At 46.4% G+C, this 14308-nt stretch overlaps 1 protein-coding gene and 1 long non-coding RNA gene across 3 annotated transcripts in view; one reads left to right on the top strand and one right to left on the bottom strand.

Moving 5' to 3' along the window:
* Positions 1–14308, top strand: part of LOC135011722 (retinol dehydrogenase 7-like) — a 94924-nt gene that overhangs the window by 64691 nt on the left and 15925 nt on the right. The gene's annotated exons all lie outside the window — the stretch shown is intronic.
* The window catches only part of LOC135011748 (uncharacterized), an 89612-nt gene that overhangs the window by 2657 nt on the left and 72647 nt on the right, over positions 1–14308 (bottom strand). Inside the window, exon 2 of the long non-coding RNA XR_010210798.1 lies at positions 1442–1478. This is a non-coding gene — a long non-coding RNA (uncharacterized LOC135011748). The remainder of the gene's footprint in view (positions 1–1441; positions 1479–14308) is intronic.

Raw genomic sequence — 14308 nt, forward strand, 5'->3', positions numbered from 1 at the left:
TTTTTGGTAAAATATATTTAATTGGAGCCTGCCGCCCTCCAGTGGCCAGCGCCCATAGGCAGCTGCCTAAAGCTGCCTAATGGTAGCGCCGGCCCTGGCAGCAATATAACTTTATTTGTCACAGGAGAGGAACAGATCATATTAGCCTGCACAAATAACTATGGCACTCCCAGTTGTCAGCAATAAAACAGTGTTTAAGCGCTGGAAAGAGGCGGAGTTAAATTGTCCAGGGGATTATTAGGGATAGAAACCTAAGTCACAGCTTCAGTGCGTGCAAAGTGGATAAAGGCAAAGTCAGTTAATAAATAGTAAGGAGATAGCTCTACATCACTCATACGGAGGAGTTTATTGTCCAAAAGAACCAGCCATATTGTATGTAATTGCGAAGAGACTGGCAGTTAAGGGCTGGAGTATTCAAATTAACTGAGATCCACAGTATATTCCATATAGTGTCTTTAACTAAGATATTGCTTTACCTAAGAGACAGTATACATTTAAGCTGCATCAGGATAGAGAGGACACTAAAGACCAGGAATACTAAGGCATGCAGTTTGCTTAAGGAACACCGCTGCCAGAAATAAGAATTTCCATATTTCCAAGGAGTTCAGTATAGAATTGTTCAGCCACATCCACACTTTTATTGCTTATACAGTAATGGAAGAACTAATCTACTGCTGATGTTTGCTACACCAGAGGAAAAGATACTTTTTACCTGACAGACAAAAGAGAAACATAGGTGGCAATATATTACAATATATTTGACAGCAATTGCTACAGCAATTCTGTATTGAGACAAGCACTTCTCCCACAGACTGTGAAAGGAGAGGAGAATATTATTACTAAAGTGTGATGTTAAATGTTTAGTGTCAATTATTGCTTCTTTTTATGAGTTTTATGGGCCCTTATAGTGCACTACTATATCAGGAGTACCCGAGTCACTCTAACACCTAACGGTGTTGTTTAACGAAGGTAATTTTTTGTATTGCATGAAAAGTAACTTGTATAGGTTATAAAAGGGGGGAAATAGTGGGGACTAGCCCCAAAGAAAATTCCTTTTTTGGAGCACTCTTTTGAAATGATTAATAATATGTTGTGTGAAGAATAAATGGCTAATATTAAAACTTAACTTTTATTTCTTACCCATCTAAAATAAAGGGGAGAATATACAAAAACAAATATACCAACATTAAACACTACAATAATTATCACTCGTGTTCAGTGAATATCACTATCTCCCATTAAATCAAGAGTAGATAAACATGTGCATATAGTTACTTTTATTCTTTTTACTTTTTTCTTAAAAATGCAATTGCAAAGCACTATGGTTGGAAATAGTGGGACAAGATAGTAAATGTAATTTGTCTTACTATGCTGGTAAAATGTGTTTGCTTTTAACCTTTAAATACCTTTATGATGAATAAATACCCTTACTTATACTTACCATATGTAATGTGATTCGAAAATTCCATCCGGAGATCCTGGAATGCAAACAGAAGAACAGGTATAATATTGTAAAGAATGTGTACAAATATACATTTATGAGATAGACTGATTTGCAATTTTTATTCATCACTAGAGAAAGGCTTACCCAGGCAAGCCCAAACAATTAGCTTGGGTGGAGGCACAGATATTGAGTTATACCGCATTCAGATCGCAAATGCCGGATCCCACCCGGTAAAAGAAACGTGTCCTTACCGGGTGGGATCCGGCATTTGCTCCCCTCTGCTGGCTTTCCGACCCGGCAATATACCGGGTCGGTTGCCATAGCAGCGGGGGGGCGCAGCAGCAGCAGGGGCGGGGGTGGAGGCGGCGCTGGGAGATGAGCTCATCTCCTGTGCCGCCTCTCCCTATGCTGTGAATGGGAACCGTGTCGCATCGACGCGGCTCCCATTCACACTGCACCTGACCCGGTATTCAACCCGGGTATAATCCTTCTTTTATACCGGGTTGAATTACCGGGTCAGACGACCCGCTAATTCTTGGAAAGTGCTTTCACATCGCACACTGACCCGTGTCGACACGGCAATATGCTGTCTCGATACCGGGTTATTTGTGCGATGTGAAAGGGGTATAACCATCCCTTGGTGAGATAATTAAGAATCTCATATTAGAGTATTAGGGGAGGGGTTACAATAGTGAGATAATATTATACAGGTATTTCATAAAGCATGAAACCAACTCTAATATTATGAAACATAGCAGAACACTTGTTTACTGAGAAATGAGAATACCAATCCAATGCCACACCCACATGATGTTGACATTGTGCTGAGGGAAGGGAGTCCCTATGACTCCTAAGTGTAAGACCACAGGGTTTATGCACCCCCCCCTGGCAGAGAATGCGCAGTGTGAGATTTCTGAGCATTCTGGGAGGGCCATAGTGACTGCCATAGCTTTGTCTTCTGGTTGAGAATCCCTTATTGGACACAGACACAACATATATATATATATATATATATATATATATATATATAGATGTAGTTATGTGACCGGCAACTACATCCCAAACAATCCCGACAGTCGGCATGCCGACTAACAAGGACTATTCACGAATAAAACCTGAGGCGAGCGCAGCATTCCCGCAGCACCGATCCTGTTGCAGCGATCCTGCAGCACTGATTCCGCAGCACTGAGCCTGCAGCATGGCGGGAGCAGTGAGCCCCGCATGGGGCTTCGTTGCGCTCGCTCCCCCACCAGGCATCTCAATGCCGGGATGCCAGCGTCGATATGGTGACCGTTAGTCTTCCAACCGCCGGTCACGCGATACCACACCATGTAATAGAATTTTGGTTGCCTACCGGTAAATCCTTTTCTTGTAGTCCGTAGAGGATGCTGGGGCAGAGCCGACCCTAGGCATAGGCAAATTAAGCAAATGCCTAGGGCATTTGGTATGCTTAGGGGCACCAGCAGCTTATGATGATTAAAATGATAAGCGGCATGCCTATATTCTGTGTGTAACTGAGGCTGTATCAGCATACAAAATGCTACGTTGCAGTGTATTCCTGGAAATCACTGTAATTTAGCATTTCATATGCAGATACAGCGGCAGTCGGACACAGAATATAGGCATGCTGCATATAGTGGCGAGATTCATACTAGCTCACACAACAGGCAAATCCGTCGAGATTCATACTAGTTCACACAACAGGCAAATCCGGCTAACATGCCGGAACAACTCAGCAACAGCTGAAACAGTAAATAACGCAGAACTTACCTAGGAACCAGGCAGTACTGAATTATTAAACCAATGCAGGAAAATGCAGCGCTGGGTGGGCGCCCAGCATCCTCTATGGACTACGAGAAAAGGATTTACCGGTAGGTAACCAAAATCCTATTTTCTCTTGCGTCCTAGAGGATGCTGGGGTCCATATTAGTACCATGGGGATGTACCAAAGCTCCCAGTACGGGAGGGAGAGCGCGGAGGCTCCTGCAACACTGCTTGACCAAACTTGAGGTCATCAGAGGCCAAAGTATCGAACTTGTAAAACTTGGCAAACGTGTTTGACCCAGACCAAGTAGCTGCTCGGCAGAGTTGTACAGCCGAGACACCCCGGGCAGCCACCCAGGAAGAGACCACTTTACAAGTAGAGTGGGCCTTTACAGATTTTGGACACCGCAATCCTGCCGTGGAATAAGCATACTGGATAGGGCAGTACGGATGGTGTAATGGTTAGCATTACTGCCTCACAGCACTGACGTCTTGGGTTTGATTCCCACCATGGCCCTAACTGTGTGGAGTTTGTATATTCTCCCCGTACTTGCGTGGGTTTCCTCCGGGTACTCCGGTATCCTCCCACAATCCAAAAATAAACTGGTAGGTTAATTGGCTCCCAACAAAATTAACCCTAGGGTGAATGTGTGTACATGTGGTCGGAAATATAGATTGTAAGCTCCACTGAGGCAGGGACTGATGTGAATGGCCAATTCTCTGTAAAGCGCTGCGGAATATGTGTGCGCTATATAAATAACTGGTAATAAATAAATAAATAAATAGTATACCTGATCCAACATGAAATTGACTGCTTAGAAGCAGGACACCCAATTTTCTTGGGATCATAGAGGACAAACAGAGAGTCAGTTTTTCTATGACGAGCAGTCCTCTTCACATAGATCTTCAAAGCCCTCACAACATCCAAGGCCTTTGAAGCAATTGAGGAGTCAGTAGCCACTGGCACCACAATAGGTTGGTTGATATGGAAAGCCGATAAAACCTTAGGCAGGAACTGTGGACGAGTCCTAAGTTCCGCCCTGTCTTCATGGAAGATCAGATAGGGACTTTTACAAGATAAAGCCCCCAATTCCGACACGCGTCGAGCAGAAGCCAAGGCTAACAGAGTGACCGCCTTCCACGTGAGAAACTTGATGTCAGCCTCCATTAGAGGCTCAAACCAAGCTGATTGCAGGAACTGCAACACCACATCAAGATCCCAAGGTGCCGTTGGCGCCACAAAGGGAGGTTGGATGTGCAGAACCCCTTTCAAAAAGGTCTGAATCTCAGGGAGGACAGCCAGCTGATTTTGAAAGAAGATGGACAAAGCAGAGATTTGGACCTTGATGGAGCCCAATCTCAGGCCCATATCCACACCTGCTTGCAGGAATAGGAGAAAACGTCTAAGTTGGAACTCCACCGCAGGAAATTTCTTGGATTCACACCAAGAAACATATTTCTTACAAATATGGTGGTAATGTTTAGACGTTACCCCTTTCCTAGCCTGAATCAGGGTAGGAATAACTTCACTCGGGATACCCTTCCAAGCTAAGATCTGGTGTTCAACTGCTATGCCGTCAAACGTAGCCGTAGTAAGTCTTGATAGGCGAACGGCCCCTGCAGTAGCAGATCCTCCCAAAGAGGTTAGGGCCTTGGATCCTCCAGCAGAAGATCCAGCAGATCTGCATACCAAGCCCGCCTTGGCCAGTCCGGAGCAATGAGGATTGCCAGAACCTTTGTTCTTCTTACCAGCTGCAGAACCTTTGGTATCAGAGGAAGTGGAGGGAACACATACACTGACGTGAACACCCACGGTATTACCTGTGCATCCACTGCCACTGCCTGTGGGTCTCTCGACCTGGAACAGTACCTCCGCAACTTCTTGTTGAGGCGGGAGGCCATCATGTCTATGTGAGGACCCCCCACCCACCAACCGGTTACCTCCTCGAACACCTCCGGACGGAGACCCCACTCTCCTGGATGGAGATCATGTCTGCTGAGGAAGTCTGCTTCCCAGTTGTCTACTCCCGGAATGAAGATTGCCGACATCCGCACCGCGTGCCTTTCTGCCCAGAGGAGGATTCTTGACACCTCTGACATGGCAGCCCTGCTCTTCATTCCGCCTTGTCGGTTTATGTAGGCCACTGTGGTCACGTTGTCTGACTGCACCTGAACAGCCCAATCCTGTAGAAGGTGTGCTGCTTGCAGAAGGCCATTGTACACGGCTCTTAGCTCCAGAATGTTTATCGGGAGAAGGGATTCTTGATCCGACCACCATCCTTGGAAGGTTTCCCCCTGAGCGACTGCTCCCCAACCTTTTAGACTTGCATCTGTGGTTAGAAGGACCCAGTCCTGAACTCCAAACCTTCGGCCTTCCAGAAGGTGTGGTAGTTGTAGCCACCAGAGGAGCGAAATCCTGGCTTTCAGCGACAGACGTATCCTCTGGTGCATGTGTAGGTGAGATCCCGACCACTGGTCCAAGAAATCCAGCTGAAAGGATCGAGCATGAAACCTTCCATATTGTAGAGCCTCGTAGGAGGCAATCATCTTCCCCGGAAGGTGGATGCACTGATGAACCGAGACCCGGGTAGGCTTTAAGATATCCCGGACCATTGATTGAATCACCAATACTTTCTCCACCAGCAGAAACACCCTCTACACTTCCATGTCTAGGATCATCTCCAGGTAAGACAGCCTCCTTGTTGGCTCCAGATGAGACTTCGGAAGGTTCAGGATCCAACCGTGCTCCTTGAGCAGATGTGTCGTAAGAGCAATGGATCGCAACAACTTCTCCCTGGACGACGCCTTGATCAGGATATCGTCCAGATATGGGATTATGGTCACCCCCTGCTTGCGGAGGAGAACCATCATCTCCGCCATCACCTTGGTGAAGATCCTCGGTGCTGTGGAGAGGCCAAGTGGCAGCGCCTGAAACTGATAGTGATCGTGCAAACCTGAGATATGCCTGATGCAATGACCAAATGGGAATGTGGAGGTACACATCCTTGATGTCCAGAGACACCAGGAACACCCCCTCCATCAGTCCTGAGATGACAGCTCTCAGAGATTCCATCTTGAATTTGAACTCTTTGAGATAAGGGTTCGAAGACTTTAAGTTCAGAATCGGCAATACCGAACCATCCGGTTTCGGTACCATGAAAAGGTTCGAATAATAACCTTTGTTCCACTGCTGAGGCGGAACTGGAACAATGACCTCTGACACCACCAATTTTCGGATGGCTTCCAGAAGAACTGTTCTGTCTGCCAGCAGAGCTGGCAAGCCTGACTTGAAGAAATGGTGAGGTGTGGGATTTTGAAACTCCAGTCTGTACCCCCTGGACACAATATCCAGCACCCAGGGGTCCAGGCCAGATGACACTCAGACGTGGCTGAAACATCGGAGTATCGCCCCCACCTGACCTTTCTCCAGGCCCAGCTGTCCACCGTCATGTGGAGGACTTGGGGGTATCAGAAGCAGGCTTCAGTGTTTGAGAACCTGTCGGAGCAGGTTTATTTCCTTTGGCACGACCACCTCTGAAGAAGGTGTTCGAAGGTTTGTTCATTCTAGGCCTCACGGGCCGAAAAGGACTGTGACATGGCTGGTGTATAAGGCTTCTTCGTAGCCGGTGCAGCTGAGGGGAGAAGAGGAGACTTACCCGCGGTAGCCGTGGCAATCCACGCATCCAGCACCTCCCCAAAGAGAGCCTGACCTGTACAGGGTAGGCCCTCCACACTCTTCCTGGATTCCACGTCCGCAGACTATTGGCGCAGCCAGAGACCCCTGCGAGCCGAGACGGACATAGAGGAGATCCCCGCAGCCATGAAACCCAGGTCCTTCATGGAATCTACCAGGAACCCTGCAGAATCCTGAATATGACGTAAAAATAAATCAACATCACCTCTATCCATCGTAGTCGATTCCTCCTGCAGAGTGATTGACCACCTGGCAATAGCTTTTGCAATCCAAGCACAGGCCATAGTAGGCTGTAAAATAGCCCCTGAAGCCGTGTAAATGGATTTTAGGGTAGCATCTACCTTGCGATCTGCCGGGTCCTTCAACACGGTAGATTCTGGGACTGGCAACACCACCTGTTTGGACAGCCTAGAGACAGAGGCACTCCCATTTTTTTTTTCTATCTTCCCCTGGGAAGGGAAAGGCAACCAAGACACTCTTAGGGATCTGGAATTTATTCTCCGGATTTTCCCAGGCTCTTCAAAGATAGCATTTAATTCTTTGGATGCCGGGAAGGTGAGGGGGGCTTCCTACTGTCTGTGAGAAAGGCCTCCTCCACTTGCTCAGGAGCTGTGTCAGAAATGTGCAACACATCCCTTACAGCTTCAATCATCAACTGCACCCCCTTAGCAAGTGAAGCTGTCCCCCTCGACACATCCCCGTCACCGTCTGCAGTGTCAGAATCGGTGTCCGTGTCATCCTGCATAAGTTTGGCAAGTGCATGTTTTTGAGAATGTACCGCAGGAGACCCCGAGGAAGCAGTATCAGACCATACAACCATAGTCGCATGCTCAGTCCTAGCAACCCTATCAGAAATCTGAGAAATAGTCCCCCTCAGAGAGACTAACCATTCTGGCTCTCTAGCTGGGATCTGCGCTACAACAGTGCAATCCTGATTACCAGTGACTTAACTAGACATCTTAGCGCTGTGTGCAAGAAACAGCATCGGCGCCCCCCCCCCTCCCTGCCACACACACACACACACACACACACACACACACACACACACACACACACACACACACACAAGGCAGGCAGAGACCCCTTCTTTACACATTAGGCAGCAGAGTCCCCCTTTGTTACATATTACAGCAACAGAGCCCCCTTTTTTATACACATAAGGCAGGGAGAGTGTGTGGGACTGTGTGTGTGTGTGTGTGTGTGTGTGTGTGTGTGTGTGTGTGTGTGTGTGTGTGTGTGTGTGTGTGTGTGTGTGTGTGTGTTGGAGTATATACAAGGCTGGGACTGTGTTGACATATACAGTTATAGACACTGTTCTACATTTATAGTGTAAACTTAGGAGGTGGGACGCCACGCTCCGTTGCACCACATTTTTGGACTCGATATTACATGCTTGTTTTCTCTTCACATTTTTCCTTCCCTTCTTTTCCCCTTTTTTTCCTTTATTTTAATTATAATTTTAGTATCATTATTATTATTTTCACTGTATTGTTATTCAATTCCTTTTTTGTATATTCTAGAACATTACTTTATAATCACAGTAATGCTTATCTAGTTACATCCCAAGACAGCTTGGTGTTACAATAAAAACAGATATACTTTACCAAGCACTGTCAATTGATATATTATTTATTTATTATTATTAGCAGTTTCTTATATAGCGCAGCATATTCCGTTGCGCTTTACAATTAGAACAACAATTATAGAACAAAACTGGGCAAAGACAGACAGAGGTAGGAAGGCCCTGCTCGCAAGCTTACAATCTATAGGGAAATAGGCATTGATACACAAGGATAGATTCTACCTGTTACATAATGGTTCCCCAGGTTGCTAGGTTCTTAATGGGTTGTATATGATATGATCACCCAGCAATGTTGGAAGACAAAATGTGAGTTTATGTGGACTGTACAGAGGGGATGTAACTTGATAGGGAAGCTGTTAAGGTTATGTGTGTGGGTCTGAAATTTGGTAGGCTTGTCTGAAGAGATGAGTTTTCAGAGAACGTTTAAAGGTTTAGAGACTAAAGGAGAGTCTTATTGTGCGTGGGAGTGCATTCCACAGAGTGGGTGAAGCCCGGGTAAAGTCCTGTAATTTTGAGTGGGAACAGGTAATACATGTGGATGAGAGACGCAGATCTTGTGCAGAGCGGAGAGGTCTGGTAGGGAGATATTTTGAGATGAGTGAGGAGATGTATGATGGTGCAGTTTGGTTAATAGCCTTGTATGTAAGTAAAAGTATTTTATATTTGACACGGTAGAAAACTGGTAACCAATGGAGGGACTGACAGAGCGGATCAGCAGATGGAGAACGTCTGGCGAGGAAGATTAGCCTCGCAGCTGCATTTAAAATGGATTGAAGTGGTGATAGCCTATGTTTGGGAAGACCAGTAAGGAGACTATTACAATAATCAATGCGGGAGATGATGAGTGCATGGATTAGAGTTTTTGCAGTGTCTTGTGTAAGATAAGGGCGTATTTTGGATATGTTTTTAAGGTGCATGTAACATGATTTAGAGACAGATTGAATGTGTGGAACAAAGGACAGTTCAGAGTCAAGGGTGACACCTAGGCAACGAGCTTGTGGGGTGGGGTGGATAGTTGCATTGTCAACAGTTATAGAGATATCAGGTTGGTAACTACTCTTAGCTGGTGGGAAAATAATTAATTCGGTTTTGGAAATGTTGAGTTTGAGGTGGCGAGATGACATCTAAGATGAAATGGCAGACAGGCATCAAGTGACACGAGCCAATACTGGTGGTGACAAATCTGGGGAGGATAGGTAGATTTGAGTATCATCAGCGTACAAATGACACTGAAATCCAAAGGAGCTGATTAGTTTACCAAGAGAGGAGGTATAGATTGAGAAAAGCAGAGGACCTAAGACTGAGCCTTGCGGTACTCCAACTGATAGAGGTAGAGAAGAGGAGGTAGAATCAGAGAAGTGAACACTGAAAGAGCGATTAGATAGGTAGGATGAGAACCAAGAAAGGGCTGTGTCCTGAAGACCTAGGGATTGTAGTGTTTGTATGAGTATACTTTCAGGCGCAATTGCAAAACCCCCTTTTTTCAATGTGGTAACAATGGCTGCGGACTGTCGAGGAGTTGCATTGGTGGTGTGGCTGATACCTCCGACATGCGTCGACGTGGTGGTGTGATGTGTACTGGCCTGGAAGTGATTACATGGTATGCAGTCTTCTTTTGAAGATAAATCCTCTGCAGCATATGAAACAGTGTCCCTAGACATGTTTGTACATACATACCAATCTCCCCACAAACACACAGGGTACTGGGCAGACAGAGTTTCCCCCCCAAGAATGGCAGAGAGACACAGAGATTGGAGCCAACCCACACACAGCACTATTAGAGGTATAGGGAGACCCTAAACCAGCACTGACTGTGTCCCTTAATAGGTGACACAGTCTTTACACAGCCTCCCCTCCCTTCTACAACCCCCTGGTACCGTACAGATAGCTGGAGTTGCTCTGGAGGGACCTGTTCATCCACTGGCAGTGAGCTGCAGGCAGGAAAATGACGCTGAACGCTGCTGGGTCCGCTCTGAGAAGCTCCGCCCCCTTAATGGTGATGTCTTCCCGCTCTTAGAAGATTATACTGGCCTGAGGATTTTGTGCTGGCTTGGATCCGCAGACCCCGACAGGCTTGTTTTGGTCAGTGTAGGGTCAGGTGCTGGCTCCGGGCGCCCCTCATAGTGCCGCACCGCAGTACTGCTGAGCCATCCAGGAGTGCGGTTAATACCGCGCTACAACCCTTAAGCCGCCCTCTTCACACTGACTCACCGCTTGTAAGGGGGGACAGTGACTCACTCGCCACACTTCAGCTCTGCAAGGGGGTGGCGGCTGGCTGCCGGAGTGAGCGTTCCCCTGTGGCGGGTTGCAATCTGTCCCCTCTCGAGCTCAATGTCCAGTCAGCAGAGTCAGTGGCTCAGACCCCGCAGGGTGGACACTGCTCCTACCCCTCAGTCCCTCGATGCAGGCAGGCTGTTGCCAGCAGCCTCCTGTAAAAAAACAAACTCTAAATAAAACTTTTCCAGGAAAGCTCTGTAGAGCTCCCCTAGCTGTGACCGGCTCCTCCGGGCACATTTTCTAAACTGAGTCTGGTAGGAGGAGCATAGAGGGAGGAGCCAGCCCACACTATTAAACTCTTAAAGTGCCAATGGCTCCTGGTGGACCCGCCTATACCCCATGGTACTAATATGGACCCCAGCATCCTCTAGGACATAAGAGAAATATATATATATATATATATATATATTGTGATCACAGAAACTAGATCCGGGAAGCCGCACTGACACTCTCAGATAGATTGCAGGTGTCCGGTTAATAAATGTTAATGTAGGATCTCATATCTATCCCGCAACATCACAGTCAACAGTATAGATAGAACGGGTGGTCTTCTGTATGCCGACTTTACGGGATCCCGGCGCACAGTATACCGGCGCCGGGATCCCGACAGCCGGCATACCGACACTTATTCTCCCTCGTGGGGGTCCACGACCCCCCTGGAGGGAGAATAAAATAGTGTGGCGCGCGTAGCGCACCACCGTGCCCGTAGCAAGGCGAGTGCAGCGAGCCCGCAAGGGGCTCATTTGCGCTCGCCACACTGTTGGTAAGCCGGCGGTCGGGCTCCCGGCGCCGGTATGCTGGTAGCCAGGAGCCCGACCGCCGGCATATCGTAGTGAACCCAGATAGAACCAGCACACTGCGGAATTTTTTACTCCATATGCAAAAACGTGAACAAATGCAAATGCAAGGCTCAGCTTATACTCATCGTAAAGATGCACGGTAAACACAGGTGACCTCCCAAACAGCCGTTTTCGGTGCTAATCCGTCTTCAGGGGAACAGCCAACAAAAGTGCCAAAGTGCCTTATGCAAAAAGTGTATGAAGTGCAGAAATTGCATCACTTGTGAGCACTATTTATGCTCACCTAATACTACTCACCAGCAACAGCTGTAATCCATGATGCCACCCCAGGAGGGTCGGACCCATCCAGCAGCCCCCAGGAGTCCTCCGCTGGTGGAACGCTCGCCAGCGCACCACGCGACCGGAAGTTCGGGTCCATGGAACACACCCTGCGTGTCACCAATGCGGAAGCTACCGTGTGTGGAGCGCAGCGTTAATCAAAGTCCCCTGGAGCACATCTCAGATACAGGTCCGCTATGGTGGCATTAATCACAACATAACAAATAAGCAAAATAAATATGTACATAAGTACACAAACATAACGTTTATGTACATACCAATGCCTGCATGTATAAGGGCTCCGTGCTCTATGACATAGTCTCCCAAAGTATGTAATTTATCTCAAAAACGAATTCATTTAAATTAGGGGAACAATATCATTGCAACCCATGTTATAACGCAAGCATTAGCAAAAAAAAATGACATGCACAATACATAAATAGAAGAATAATCAAGCAGATATAGCCACTATATCAACCCAGGGTACAGCATAACAATTAATAGTGCTTCATACTCAGGGCCATCCATCTGAACACCAGTACCAACCTACAAAAATGAAACAAAGGAACATTCTTCATTAAGACCTCGTGGGGTCATTGCATCCAACCGGTGTATCCACCGGCATTCTTGCTGCAGTAAAAGTTTGTGCCTGTCACCTCCCCTTCTCAAGGGCGGTACATGGTCAATGGGCATAAACATAAATTCATTAAACTTGTGTCCAAAAGTAACAAAACATCTCACCACCGGAGGTGTACTCCCATCAACTTTTTGATATGCCTTTTTGATAGAAGATCTATGCATGGTGATCCTCTCTTTAAGCATGCGGATCGTCTTCCCTATATACATTTTTTTACAGGGACAGACAATCATGTACGTCACAAATTTAGTATCACACATCATTCAGAAATGTAGCGGGTATCGGGTCCCCTTAGTTAGATGACTACAGCTCTTTCCTGTCACCGAAAAGTTACAGTTAACACAGCCGTGACATTTGAAGGCACCCTTTTGAAGTTGCAACCAGCTGGTTCCCCTTCCCACTCTGGGGCTAATGTCGGAAAAAGTTACATCTTCTTTTAAATTCCGGCTGCGATGGTAACTGAACAATGGCAGCTTGTCACTATACTGTTTCATCACTGGGTCAGACTGGAGTATGTGCCAGTGCTTGAGAATTGATTGGTGAGCATTGTCAGATGAGATGGAGTACGTGCTGGCAAAGACAAAGCGGTCAAACTCCGATTTCTCTCGAGGTCTCAATAGCTCTTCACGAGGAAGCTGCAAACATCGGCTTCTGTAACCTCTTTCGTGTCATAACCTCTATTGATGAAATTGTCACCCATCGATTTTAGAGCCTCAGGTAACCTAGCTCTGTCCGAGGTAATTCTCGCTACGTGGACTAATTGAGAATAGGGCAGTCCCTTCTTTAATGCTACCAGATAAAAGCTTGAAGCAAGCAAAAGAGAGTTTTTGTCAGTGGGCTTCCTAAACATGCCTGTGGATAATGTCCCATCATGTATACGTACTCCAAAAAGTTGATTTCAACATTACTATGGGTACTGGTGAATCTAATGGATACTGGTATCATGTTTAATTTATCAATAAATTCAATTAATAATTTCTTGCCCCCAGTCCACAGCATAAAAAGGTCATCGATGAACCGTACGTAAAATGTAATGTATTGTGCAAATAATCGATCACACCATTATATGTTGCTGCTCATACTAATACATAAATAAATTTGCATAGGATGGGGTCATGTGAGACCCCATTGCTGTGCCTTTAAGTTGTAAATAAAAAGCATTATTGAACAGAAAGTAATTTTTTACGGAGAACTACCTCCATCAGTAGCAGCAGAAATTCCAACGGGGGACCCACATACTGTGGACTGTGGCTAACATCATTCCTGACAGTAGAAATCCCTTCTAAGTGCCCAATGTTCCTATATAAACTGGTGACATCTAGTGTCACCAGAATGCATCTGGGCACTGGTGGACCGATGGCATTCAGCTTGCACAAGAAGTCGTTGGTATCCTTGATATAGTATGGAGTGGACTGAACTACCGATTGCAGGTGAAAACCAATAAATTGTGAAATGGGCTGGCCCAAAGACCCTCGAGAGGAGATAAAGGGCCTGCTGGGTGGTTTAATAACTGTCTTGTGCACTTTTGGCAAAATATAGATTAATGGAATTACGGGGAATTCCTGCTTCAAAAAATCAACAGTGGGTTCGTCAATCCAATTATTAGATTGACCAAAAAGAATAATTGAATTAATTTCCATCTTGAATCGTTCTGTGGGGTCAAAGGAGAGATGCTTATAGCACTCGCTGTCAGAGAGTTGGTGTATCACCTATTCAATATAATCATGTCTGTTCAACAGAACTATAGCCCCGCCTTTACCAGCGGGGCGTATAATAATGCTGGGGTTATCTC

The sequence above is a fragment of the Pseudophryne corroboree genome, chromosome 2, assembly GCF_028390025.1.
Source record: "Pseudophryne corroboree isolate aPseCor3 chromosome 2, aPseCor3.hap2, whole genome shotgun sequence".
Taxonomy (NCBI): Eukaryota; Metazoa; Chordata; class Amphibia; order Anura; family Myobatrachidae; genus Pseudophryne; species Pseudophryne corroboree.